The sequence below is a fragment of the Giraffa tippelskirchi genome, chromosome 10 (genome assembly GCF_054371585.1).
Source record: "Giraffa tippelskirchi isolate mGirTip1 chromosome 10, T2T-mGirTip1v1.2.pri, whole genome shotgun sequence".
NCBI lineage: Eukaryota > Metazoa > Chordata > Mammalia > Artiodactyla > Giraffidae > Giraffa > Giraffa tippelskirchi.
In genome coordinates this window covers 133,134,563-133,148,969 of record NC_137284.1, presented here as the reverse complement: position 1 = coordinate 133,148,969, position 14,407 = coordinate 133,134,563, and positions in this window count along the sequence as shown.

Below are 14,407 nucleotides of genomic sequence, written 5' to 3'. Positions count from 1 at the left end.
TTCTTTGACGCTCAACTTTCTTTATAGTCCAATTCTCACATCCGTACATGACTACTGGAAAAACCATTTGTTGGTTTTTCCATTTGTTATGGAAATGGAAAAATGGAAATGGTTATGGAAATAACCAATAAAAATGGTTATTCCATTTGTTACTGGAATAACCATCAATATTTTGACCTTTGTTGGCAAAGTAATGTGTCTGCTTTTTAATATGCTGTCTAGGTTGGTCATAGCTTTTCTTTCAAGGAGCAAGTGTCTTTTAATTTCATGGCTGCAGTCACCATCTACAGTGATTTTGGAGCCCAAAAAATAAAGTCTGTCACTGTTTCCACTGTTTTCCCATCTATTTGCCATGAAGTGATGGGACCAGATGCCATAATCTTAGTTTATATGTAGAATATAATTGTAAATATTCAACTGTGCGATGACTTCGTGTTTCTTAAGGAATACCATCCAGCTGCTTGGCCCTCTGTGATCTCAACCCCATTTGCCTTTCCAGTCTTATTCCTTGTTCCCTACATTCCAGTTGCACTAGTCCACTTTTTTGATGTCTACACATTGCCTACCAGCTTTCACTGCTAGTCTCTTTCCATGAACTCCTTTCTCTCTTTCCAGTTTTGACTGCTGAAATCTTACCTAATTTTTAACACTTAGTACAAATACTCAAATCCCATATCTTCCGAGGAAATACCTCTGATTTACTAGCAAGCATTATACTCTTTTTGCACATACAGATCTTGAGTTAACTCTATAGCTGACTCAACACTTTTTGCCATAAATCATATTTAATTTTATGTATCTGTCTCTTCCCTATATATAGTCCTAAAAGTAAGGAGTTATATTTTTGTCACTTTGTATCTGATTTCTATATGAAAGGTTTGTGGAATTTAACTAAATGAATGAATAACCAGACTAGGAAATCAATGTCACATTTAAATATCCTTTATTTTAAAAAATGAACAAAACCTCAGACTGTCTTTGCAGGCTTGACTTTCCATTTCATGTAAATGGGGGAAAATATCCTCTGGGATCTTCTGCCACATGTCTACTTTGCCATTTGGGTGCCTAAGTATGATCCTAGGTTCATAAAGCTCTGAAAAATTTTTCTTAGACTTACTTGTATATTTATCTCCTGGTGCTTCACCACAGCATCATGAGTTCATGCCCAAAAGCACCGCACAATTTCTTCTCATTTGGGATTTTAAGAACAGTCTCTGGGCAGAACATCACACCAACTGCACTCTGAATGCTGAACATTAAAGTTGGAGACATGAGATGTTGACAATAACTATTATATACTTTTAGGTATATGTGGAGTTTCAGATGCCAGACTAAAATGAGAAACATTTCTTTGATGTGCAATAACTGCAGGGTATTCCACAATAACATTCTGAATTTTCCTATGCAGCAAAAAGGAAAAGGATCTTTGTGTTCACTGATTTAAAAGAAAAGCCTTATGTTGGAGTTATTCTCTGACATGAGCTCAGATCTCACCAGGCACTCTCAGCAGTTAACATATACTAACTAAGCCTTGTCATATTAATATTTTATGAAGACACAGGCTTAAATTATCAATATAAGAACTATCTCTCCCAGAAAATTGTGACTTCCTGCTCTGGCAATCCTGCAGAAGTCAGGTCTTTGGTTTTGGATGCTAATACCTATAGGCATCCAGACAAGAGTTACTCAGTACTGAAACTCACTGGCGTGAGATAAGAAGAAAGAAAGTTGGGCAGTGCAGGAGCAAATAGCCCCAGTTTCAGAATCATTTCTTTCTCTATTACTCTGACTCTATCTCTGTTCTCCAGTTACATTGCCCTAGCTCCTTCAACTGATGAATATTTCTGACTCATCAATATTTTGACCAACCCATCTCCTAGTGCTGCTTCAACTTCTCCAGATCTCTTTGTTCCTGATGACTTACATGAACCTTAGAAGTCCTGCTCTTCTTGGTTTCTTTTATCTGCTTTTACATGGCACTGGGCACTTCTCTTACCTGGACTTTCTATTTGTATGTCTTTGGCTTCTTTCCATATAGTTCTTTAGGGGCTTCTCTACCCACTGCCTGAAGAAGCAATCATAAATATCAGTTTTTACCTTCTCAACTTTTCTCAAATACCAGTTGTCACTCAACTTATTAAAAGCATTGAATTTGAAATTTTTATTATGAGAAATGGTTTATCTTTAAATGTTGTATTTTAGAACAGAATATGATCCTTTTATTGGCATTAAGATCCAGTTTTCCCTATGAGTACACTTTTATCTAATAAATACTAAGATATAGGAAATCTCGTCAACATTTATGAAAGTTAAACATTAATTCTAAAAATAAAAATCTACAGCAAATATGAAATTCTCCATTCATGGTCTATCTGCCTCCCCATCTTAGGCGCCCTGGGTGCTCCTCACCTCCCACTGACGCCATCTTGGCAAACCCATTATCATGTGTTTTGCCTTTATTCCCAAGAAGACTCGAAGGATTTTAAGTGTAGACCAGAAATAATATCTCGAAACCATGTGCCGGAGTCCTGCTCCAGCTGGTCCAGGGGTTCCCTCAGGATGGACGGCATCGGCGATGTGAATGAGAAGACACAGCGAGTCTCGGTGTTTCCAAGTGTCTCCTGCCTTTATTGTTTTTTAAGACAGCTTTTATATTTTTAGTGGTACATAGAAACAAATGTATAGAGTCATATCAAATCAGCTTAATGGGTCAACAGTGTTGACCTTTACCGACATCATTTGCATATCTTAGTTCATTTTGTTTACATCATCTTCTGGCCTGGGGGCCTGCTTATATCTTGTGACTCTCCTATTGATAAGGGTTGATCAGTCAGAACACTTTTGTATCAGGCACAGCAGGAAAGAATTCGTCAATAGAAAGTTTCAAGGTAAAACCTGTTATCGGTAATTTACTCTACGCCTTGAGCTTAACAGAAAAGAATGTGGTCCCATAAAGTCATAGAAGAGCAAGCTGAAGGTCAGCTCTAAGTAAGAATCATCAGTTAAATCTACAATTGTCTTATTATTTGTATTAAAGCTAAACTTTTATTTATACAAATTTTTAACTATTATGCTTTCATTATATAGGCTAAATACGTTAAGAGTAAAAACATAGTGAGTGAATATAGACTAAGTAACAGTTTCATAAAGCAATATTTCTTATATTTCCTAACAAGCCTTTTTTCCTGTGAAGGGTTTTGTGCCCATAAGGGCTTTCTGTGTGGAGGCTCTCAATGTTATTTTATTATTAAGGAACAGTTATGCACATTAGCTCCAAAGGCACAGGTACACTTATTAAACAAACCAATATGTTAGCAAAAGGAATTTAGATCAGCATATTCTATATCCCAGATAATTTTATTTAGGGTGCTACCTTTCAGGGGCCTTGTTGATTTGAGGTTTCAGAATGATCTATTTTAGAAGGAAATCGGGAAAGGCCTTTTGCTTAAGTCATAGAAAATAAGAAGAGATTTTTTATAGTAAACATCAGAAAGACAGATATCTTCAAGGTGAGCGCTGAGGCAGCCTTCCAAGAATCCCTGAGGCCTGAGAAGCCGTGCTCAAATCAGTCCTCTTTCCCATGACTCTGTCATGGGTGGGATCTCGTGGGCTGGCTCCCGGCAACCATGCAGACTAGAAAGACTCCTATAGTTCCCTTACATTAAACTAGTCCTAGGTGAACATTTATATCAAATCAAGGAAGCAAAGAATTTTCTAAGCAGAGTAAACCTCTCAGTCTTAATGTCTTGTGAATATTAGTGGAATTTAGTAGTTCTGTTTATTTTGTTGGCTATAGCTACAGATAGTTTCACATTTGTACCATAAACAGGCTTACATCTTATTCAACAAATGTTTACATTTCTATTTATTAACAAACCTCATTCCTCTCTGGACCAAAAAATTGGCCATTTTAGGAGTCATGCCTGCTTTTCGTCTTGGCAAATATCTTTATCCAGATGCACTGAGAGAATTAGAACACATTTGGGAGCAAATTCATACCAAATAGAGAAAAATTTGATATATTTTAAAATATGAATCTCTTGATACATATACAGACATTAATAATTCTGCCAGAATTTGGAAGTAAAATTGCATTTGCAAAAATAACTTTACACATTATTAAAAACATCTTAATCATAATTGCTCAGTACAGAATGTTTCTCCCATGCCTGCTTTTTTTCACTCTTAAAAGAACACTGACTTTTAGAATTTAATTTGCTACTAAGCTGCCATGTCACAGATAATAAAGTCACGTGTAATTTTTAAATATCATACAAAGAAACATTGAGGGCAAATACTTATAATGTTAAGTGCTCAGTGAAAGTATAATAAAAATACTTTTAGGCTTGTATTGAAAAAATCGTATGCCCTACACTGTCCACCTTTATTTAGAAAGTCAAAATGAAATGTTCCTAAAGACACATAAAAAGTTATATAATAAAAATTCATTGTTTATGAAATAGTTCATTAGTAAAGCGAGTGCGTTTTTCATGCTAGAATTTATCAGCAAACTGGTATTTACTTGTCTCTGTACGTGTACAGAACTTTTATCTGCCAGAGTAACAAATGCTATCCCTGAATGTAGAGCATTCACTATGACAAATTTTTGATGAAAACAAACAATAAGTCATTGTTCACTTTTATGGAAAGGTGTTGGGTGGAAATGAAATTAATTGAATTAAATACTATCTGACAGTTGGATGATCATGCTGAACCAATTAGTACAACACTAACTGAAAGGAATGGAGAATTGGGCACCAAGCCAAGATATCTCCTTTTAAACAGGCTCATCTGCTCCCTTTTAAAGAATGTGAAGGCAATGACAGTCTCTAAATGAATGCTACACTTATCCCATAAATAAAATACTAACAGTGAAGAGGGTATAAAAGTATCACAAGCATCTTTGGGATTGTGCATCATTTCACAGTTCTATTTAAGTAACCATTTCTCCCCTCACTGTATGGTCAATTTTTAAAAAACAGTTAAAACAGTAATACCTTGAAATATAATTTTTAGTTATTGTTATAACCTGCTAAAGTCTTTCAAGCACGTGATATCAATGGAATTTGCTCAAGGAAGGGTCAAGGCCTTCCCAGGTGGCACAAGTGATAAAGAACCAAACTGACAACGCAGGAGATATGAGAGATGCAAGTTTGATCCCTGGATAGGGGAGATCCCTTGGAGGAGGAAATGGCAAACCACTCTAGTATTCTTGCCCGGAGAAACACATGGACAAAGGAGCCTGGTGAGTTACAGTTCATCTGGTCGCAGTTCAGTTCAGATCAGTTCATTCGCTCAGTCGTGTCTTTGCAACCCCATTGACTGCAGCATGCCAAACTCCCTGTCCATGGCCAACTCCCGAAATGTACTCAAACTCATGTCCTTTGAGTCGGTGATGTCATCAGCCATCTCATCCTCTGTTGTCACCTTCTCCTCCCGCTTTCAATCTTTCCCAGCATCAGGGTCTTTTCAAATGAGTCAGTTCTTGACATCAGGTGGCCAAAGTATTTCAGTTTCAGCTTCAACATCAGTCCTTACAATGAATATTCAGGTCTGATTTCCTTTAGGATGGACTGGTTGGATCTCCTTGCAGTCCAAGGGACTCTCAAGAGGCTTCTCCAACAACACAGTTCAAAAGTATCAATTCTTCTGCGCTCAGCTTTCTTTATAGTCCAACTCTCACATCCATACAAGACTACTGGAAAAGCCATAGCTTTGACTAGATGGAACTTGTTGGCAATGTCTCTGCTTTTTAATATGCTGTCTAGATTGGTCATAACTTTTCTTCCAAGGAGTAAGTGTCTTTTAATTTCATGGCTGCAGTTACCATCTGCAGTGATTTTGTAGCCCAAGAAAATAAAGTCTGTCACTGTTTCTACTGTTTCCCCATCTACTTGCCATGAAGTGATGGGACCAGATGCCATGATCTTAGTTTCCTGAATGTTGAGTTTTAAGCCAACTTTTTCACTCTCCTCTTTCACTTTCATCAAGAGGCTCTTTAGTTCTTCTCCACTTTCTACCATAAGGGTGATGCCATCTCATCTGCATATCTGAGGTTATTGATCTTTCTCCCAATAATCATGATTCTAGCTTGTGCTTCATCCAGTCCAGCATTTCTCATAATGTACTCTGCATATAAGTTAAATAAGCAGGGTGACAATATACAGCCTTGACATACTCCTTTCCCTATTTGGAACCAGTTTGTTGCACCATGTCCAGTTCTAACTGTTGCTTCCTGACCTACATACAGATCTCTCAAGAGGGAGGTCAGGTGGTCTGGTAATCCCATCTCCTAAAAAATTTTCCAGAATTTGTTGTGGTCCACACAGTTAAAGTCTTTAGCATAGTCAATAAAGCAGAAATAGAAATTTTCTGGAATTCTCTTGGTTTTTCTATGACTCAACGGATGTTGGCAATTTGACCTCTGGTTCCTCTGCCTTTTCTAAATCCAGCTTGAACATCTGGAAGTTCACAGTTCACGTGCTGTTGAAGCCTGGCTTGGAGAATTTTGAGCATTACTTTGCTAGCGTGTGAGATGAGTGCAATTGTGTGGTAGTTTGAGCATTCTTTGGCATTGCAATGAAAACTGACCTTTTCCAGTCCTGTAGACACTGCTGAGTTTTCCAAATTTGCTGGCATATTGAGAGCAGCACTTTCACAGCATGATTTTTAGGATTTGAAATAGCTCAACTGGAATTCCTCACCTCCACTAGCTTTGTTCATAGTGATGCTTTCTAAGGCCCACTTAAGCATGGTCCACTGGAGAAGGGAATGGCAAACCACTTCAGTATTCTTTCCTTGAAAACCACATGAACAGCATGAAAAGGCAAAAAGATAGGACACTGAAAGATGAACTCCCCAGGTCAGTAGGTGCCCAATATGTTACTGGAGATCAGTGGAGAAATAACTCCAGAAAGGATGAAGAGATGGAGCGAAAGCAAAAACAACACCGAGTTGTGGATGTGACTGGTGATGGAAGTGAAGTCCCATGCTGTAAAGAGCGATATTGCATAGGAACCTGGAATTTTAAGTCCATGAATCAAGGCAAATTGGAAGTGGTTAAGCAGAAGATGGCAAGAGTGAGCATCGACATTTTAGGAATCAGTGAACTAAAATGGACTGGACTGGGTGAATTTAACTCAGATGACCATTATATCTACTACTGTGGGCAAGAATGCCTTAGAAGACATGGAGTAGCCATAACAGTCAACCAAACAGTCCTAAATGCAGTACTTGGGTGCAATCTTAAGATGACAGAATGGTCTCTTTTCTTTTCCAAGGCAAACCAGTCAATATCAGAGTAATTCAAGTCTATGCCCTGACCAGTAAGGCTGAAGAAGCAAGTTGAATGGTTCTATGAAGACCTACAAGACCTTCTAGAACTAGCACCCCAAAAAAGATGTCATTTTCATTATACGGGAATGGAATGCAAAAGTAGAAAGTCAAGAAATACCTGGAGTAAAAGGCAAATTTGGCCTTGAAATACATAATGAAGCAGGGCCAAGGCTAACAGAGTTTTGCCAAGAGAATGCACTGGTCATAGCAAACACCCTCTTCCAACAACACAAGAGAAGACTACACATGGACATCGCCAGATGGTCAATATAGAAATCAGATTGATTATTATATTCTTTGCAGCCAAACATGGAGAAGCTCTATATAGTCAGCAAAAACAAGACTGGGAGTTGTCTGTGGCATGGACCATGAACCCCTTATTGCCAAATTCAGACTTAAATTGAACAAAGTAGGGAAAAACACTAGATCATTCAGGTATGACCTAAATCAGATCCCTTATGATTATACAGTGAAACTGATAGATTCAAAGGATTAGATCTGATAGACAGAGTGCCTGAAGAACTATGGACAGAGGTTCATGACATTGTACAGGAGGCAAGGATGAAGGCCATCCCCAAGAAAAAGAAATGCAAAAAAGCAAAATGGCTGTCTGAGGAGGACTTACAAATAGCTGTGAATAGAAGAGAAGTGAAAGGTAAAGGAGAAAAGGTAAGATATACCCATTTGAATGCAGAGTTCCAAAGAATAGCAAAGAGAGATAAGAAAGCCCTCCTCAGCGATCAATGCAAAGAAATAGAGGAAAACGATAGAATGGGAAAGACTAGAGATCTCTTCAAGAAAATTAGAGATACCAAGGGAACATTTCATGCAAAGATGAGCACAATAAAGGACAGAAATGGTATGGGCTTAACAGAAGCAGAAGATATTAAGAAGAGGTGGCAAGAATACACAGAACTATCCAAAAAAGATCTTCATGACCCAGATAATCACGATGGTGTAATCACCAACCTAGAGCCAGACATCCTGGAATGCAAAGTCAAGTGGGCCTTAGGAAGCATCACTATGAACAAAGCTAGTGGAGGTGATGGAATTCCAGTTGAGCTGTTTCACACCCTAAACGATGTTGGTCACAGAGTCAGACACAAACTGAAGCAACTCAGCTTACACACACAGGAGCAGGGTAGACCCCAAGCAGCATGTATGAGGAAGATGACCATTCTCTTCAGGTCTTGGTTCTAAAGCAGACAATTAGGGGAGCAGGAATATAAGCCTTCATGTACTGTGCCCTCTAATTTTTCACTTTTAGTTGTTGGGACGACAGGTAGTGAATGTGTTGGGCAGATCTCACAGAGGGCTAGACTTTGCAGGAGAAAGCATAGATCTACACTGATAGAACATTCCAGATGTAAATGTCACTTAGGATAATCATTTCTGCAATTCATATAAAGCCAGGAGCTGGTACCCAAGTTCAAAGTGTTGGTGAGTTTCTAACAACCCTAACCTTTATCTGAAGCTGACCCTCTCCCTTATTTTGTAGAACTTTGTTTCATCCCTGTTAATGGGAAAATTTGGGACCTACTTTTCTTGCTCTGATCTTTTTCTTTTTCTCTCTTCTACATCATTGTCATCTCTATGCAGGTCTATTCTTGATTTTATTTAGCTCTTCCTGCCCCTATGTGTATTTCCCTGGAAGTTATATAGAAGATTTGGCTTTCTGGTTTAATAATCATCCCATTACTCTCAAACTCCCTTTATCTTTGGTCACACCAGAGAAAGAATTGGAATCAGCATTAAGGAAAGTTTGTAGGTAGGAAAATGTTATTAAATAAAAAGTATGGCAAGGCAATAAATGAGGGAAAACGATGTAAAATTAAAAGGCTGAACAATCAGAGACAAATTAGAATGTGATGGTTATAATATTGAGATTTACTTTTTAAGAGAGTTACCAAGAAAAAAGGAAGGATGCTGGTGACCACTTATGTAGAGTGCCAACTGTGTGGTAGAAGTGAGTCAGAAAACTTAATAGGACCTGTCTGTCTCTTTGAATACCCTTGTCCACCCCACTCCAATCTGCCTGAATAATTCCTGTTTGTTCCTCAACTCCTTCCACCTGTCTCTCTCATAGCACCTTATTTTTTTTATAACATTTGATAGCACCTGTAACTAATGTGTTGTATTTATTTGTAAATTTGTTTATCAGCTCTTTTTCCTAATAGAGTATATGCTGTGTGATGTCAGAAGCCTCTCTTATTTACTACATATAGCCAGCACTAAGCATGGTGCCTGGCACAAAATTGATGCCTTGTAATTTTGAGACATACATGCATGCTTGCATAAATGAAGGAATTAGTGAATGAATTCAAGGTCTAATTCAAGCATCATATCCATTGTAAAGCTTTTACTGTACACCTTAGTAACTTCTTACAGTGAGGGTACCTTCTATATACAGTTGTATTGTGTCCTACTTTAATAAATTCATTTTTTCACTTTTGACTTCTAACAGAATATTAGTCTCTTAAAGGCTGGGTCATGTATTATTTCTATTTGGAACTCCCACTTAGGGTATGGTTTTGTGATAAGATGAACATTTTTGAGAATATATTATTGGGGGCCAGAACCATCCTGACTGCAAGAGAAAACTCGAATTTTTGAAGTTATAGAATATGAAAAATATACTTTATAATTCAGATAGCAGAGAGGTTTATATTATTTACTTATGAAAATGTGTCATATTTTAATTACATATATTTCTTTACTTGTAAATGCCATACTCTATTTTAATCACTTCCTTAGCTAAAAAAAATAGCTGTCAATATAGGCAAATGCAGTGCTATCAAACTCTGAAGTATTCTTTCTAAAAATTGATAAATAGCTTAATAGCTTTTTCACTTTCTTGAACTTATCAGATGGTATAATGCCTGAAAATAACTGTGAGTTTCTCTACAATGCTTCATAAAAACTCAAGGAGTACTAGAGACTTGACAATACATATTAATCTAAAGGAAGTCATATTCCACCATTTTGCAAATTTCCATTTAATAAAAACACTCTATATTTAACCAAATTAAAAGGAGATATGTAGGCTACAAAAGCATAGACATATTCCTTTTGTAACAACAGAAATAGAGGACTTTGATTTTTTAAAATTGTTATATTTTTCTCTGTTATGGATATTAACTTGGTTGTTGCCCAAACATGTACTTAGTAAAAATTTAAGTAAAAAGTATGAATTGTATGTGCTATAGATTTCTTAAAAGAAGAGTGAGATTATTGGCAATGAAATATCCCAGTTTCCTTGAGATTGAATTACAACCTGAGAAACGTGACTTTCAGTGCTAAAATGAGGCAGACCAACTGATTGTTCACCTTAGACTGACATAGCATTATTTTTTCTTTTCTAACTTAAATAATATGCTTGAAAGACTTTCTGAAATTTTACAAGAATGCATCTCTAAGGCACAGTTAAAGAAAGGAAGGTAACTCATTTTTGTTTGAAAGGTTGACACTTTTATGTTTTATTGTTATCCCAAGATGGTCATTATTATTTATTTATAATAGTTGTAAGGGTACATGACACTTATAAACACATAAAATACAAAGCTCCTGTGAGATTTTTTATCTAACTCAATATAGGGTACACTATATAAGAGCATAGGGGAAGGTAGAAATGGGCTAGAAAAAAATCAATACTAGTAGGCTGAATGGGAGAAATGTGTTCTAAACTTTCAAGGAGAGATGTCAAGGAATAAAAGGAAGTTTGTTCAAGTGGGACTAATCTAGTTTCAAGCCGTTTGAGAATTATACATTCATAAGTAACAGGAAAATGGATTTCTATACCTTTTTTCTTGTTATATCTTCCCAGTGAGTTTTTTAAAAAATCATTTTACAATGACCCTTTTAACCTGTTTAAAGTTTCCTTCCTTAAACTTTTTTCCCTGAGAGTTACATAGTCACAGAATCTTCTTGTGGTTAATATGTGTCAGATACAACATTTTTCTTCCTCTTATTTTCAAATATACCGAAGGGCAGTCAAGGTAAATACTTATTTCTAATATTTTTATTTCAAAGTTCTGATTTCATTCACATTGATGACAATGTTATTTTATATGGTTACCTATAAATATGCTTTTAAACTAAAATATTAAATATTTAAATTTTCTCTTGTCAAAATAGTTTTCTTTCTGGAATGCTCTTCTTAGTTTTTCTGCTGCCAAATACATTTTAAGAAGCAATAAATTGCATTTTAACACCAAAACTTATTCTTCCAGATGAATATCACACCAAAACATTTATTACAAAGCCAGGTCTTCTTACAAAACATGAATAATTTCATATAGTTCCAAAATATCTTCTAGCCATACAGCCTTGACTACCTTCATCTTACCTGATGAGAAAGTTAAGAAGCTGGATATCTATATAAATATATATAGGTTTTATTAAGAAAAGAAGACAAGCAGAAGTCAAGGTGTACAACATGCTTCAGTTCAGTTCAGTTCAGTTGCTCAGTTGTGTTCAACTCTTTGCGACCTATTGGACTGCAGCACACCAGGCTTCCCTGTCAATCACCAACTCCTGGAGTTTACTCAAACTCATGTCCATTGAGTCGGTGATGCCATCCAACCATCTCATCCTCTGTCGGCCCCTTCTCCTCCTGCCTTCGATTTCCCCAGCATCAGTGTCTTTTAAAATGAGTCAGTTCTTCGCATCAGGTGGCCAAAGTATTGGAGTTTCAGCTTCAAAATCAGTCCTTTCAATGAACATTCAGGTCTGATTTCCTTTAGGATGGACTAAATGGATCTTCTTGCAGTCCAAGGGACTCTGAAGAGTCTCCTCCAACACCACAGTTCAAAAGCATCAATAATTTGGCGCTCAGCTTTCTTTATAGTCCAATTCTTACATCATACATAACTACTGGAAAAATCATAGCCTCAACTAGATGGAACTTGGTTAGCAAATAATGTCTCTGCTTTTTAATATGCTGTCTAGGTGGGTCAAAGCTATTCTTTCAAGGAGCAAGTATCTTTTAATTTCATGGTTGCAGTCACCACCTGCAGTGATTTTGGAGCCCACAAAATAAAGTTTCTCACTGTTTCCTCTGTTTCCCCAACTATTTGCCATGAAGTGATGGGACCAGATGCCATGATCTTCACTTTTTGAATGTTGAGTTTTAAACCAGCTTTTTCACTCTGCTCTTTCACTTTCATCAAGAGGCTCTTTAATTCTTTACTTTCTGCCATAAGGGTAGTGTCATCTGCATATCTGAGGTTATTGATATTTCTCCTGGTAATCTTGATTCAAGCTTGTGCTTCATCCAGCCATGCATTTCTCATGATGTACTCTGCATAAAAGTTAAATAGGCAGGGTGACAATATAGAGCCTTGACATACTCCTTTCCTGATTTGGAACCAGTCTGTTGTTCCAAGTCCAGTTCTAACTGTTACTTCCTGACCTGCATACAAACTTCTCAGGAGGCAGGTCAGGTGGTCTGGTATTCCCATCTCTTTCAGAATTGTCCACAGTTTGTTGTGATCTACAAAGTTAAAGGCTTTGGCATAATCAATAAAGCAGGAGTTTTTCCAGTATTCCCTTGCTTTTTCGATGATCCAGAGGATGTTGGCAATTTGATTTCTGGTTCCTCTGCCATTTCTAAATCCAATTTGAACATCTGGAAGTTCACAGTTCACATACAGTTGAAGTCTGGCTTGGAGAATTTTGACCATTACTTTGGTAGCATGTGAGATGAGTGCAACTGTATGGTAGTTTGAACATTCTTTGGCATTGCCTTTCTTTGGGATTGGAATGAAAACTGACCTTTTCCAATCCTGTAGACACTGCTGAGTTTTCCAAACTTGCTGGCATGTTGAGTGCAGCACTTTCACAGCATGATCTTTTAGGATTTGAAATCACTCAACTGGAATTCCATCACCTCCACTAGCTTTGTTCATAGTGATGCTTTCTAAGGCCCACTTGACTTCCCATTCCAGGATGTCTGGCTCTAGGTGAGTGATCACACCATTGTGATTATCTGGGTCGTAAAGATCTTTTTTGTACAGTTCTTCTGTGTATTCTTGCCACCTCTTCTTAATATCTTCTGCTTCTGTTAGGTGCATACCATTTCTGTCCTTATTGTGCCCATCATTGCATGAAATGTTCCCTTGGTATCTCTAATTTTCTTGAAGAGATCTCTGGTCTTTCGCATTCTATTGTTTTCCTCTGTTTCTTTGCATTGATCTTGAAGAAGGCTTTCTTATCTCTCCTTGCTTTTTGGTGGAACACTGCATTCAGATGGGAATGTCTTTCCTTTTCTTCTTTGCCTTTAGCTTCTCTTCTTTTCTCAGCTGTTTGCAAGGCCTCCTCAGACAACCATTTTGCCTTTCTGCATTTCTTTTTCTTGGGGATATTCTTGATCACTGCCTCCTGTACAAGGTCACAAACCTTCGTCCACAATTATTCAGGCACTTTACGAGATCTAATCCCTTGACTCTATTTGTCACTTCCACTGTATAATCGTAAGGGATTTGATTTAGGTCATATCTGAATGGTCTAGTCGTTTCACCTACTTTCTTCATTTTAAGTCTGAATTTTGCAATATCTGAGCCACAGTCAGCTCCCGGTCTTGTTTTTGCTGACTGTATAGAGCTTCTCCATCTTTAGCTGCAAAGAATATAATCAATCTGATTTCAGTGTTGACCATCTGGTGATGTTCATGTGTAGAGCCTTCTCTTGTGTTGTTGGAAGAGGGTGTTTGCTATGACCAGTGCGTTTTCTTGGCATAACTCTGTTAGTCTTTGCTCTGCTTCATTTTGTACTCCAAAGCCAAATTTGCCTGTTACTTCAGGTATTTCTTGACTTCCTACTTTTGCATTCCAGTCCCTTATGATGAAAAGGACATCTTTTTTGTGTGCTAGTTCTAGAAGGTCTTGTAGGTCTTCATAGAATCATTCAACTTGCTTCTTCAGCATTACTGGTCAGGGAATAGACTTGGCTTACTGTGATATTGAATGGTTTCCCTTGGAAACAAACAGAGATCATTCTGTTGTTTTTGAAATTGCATCCAAGTACTGCATTTCGGACTCTTTTGTTGACTATGAGGGCTACTCCATATCTTCTA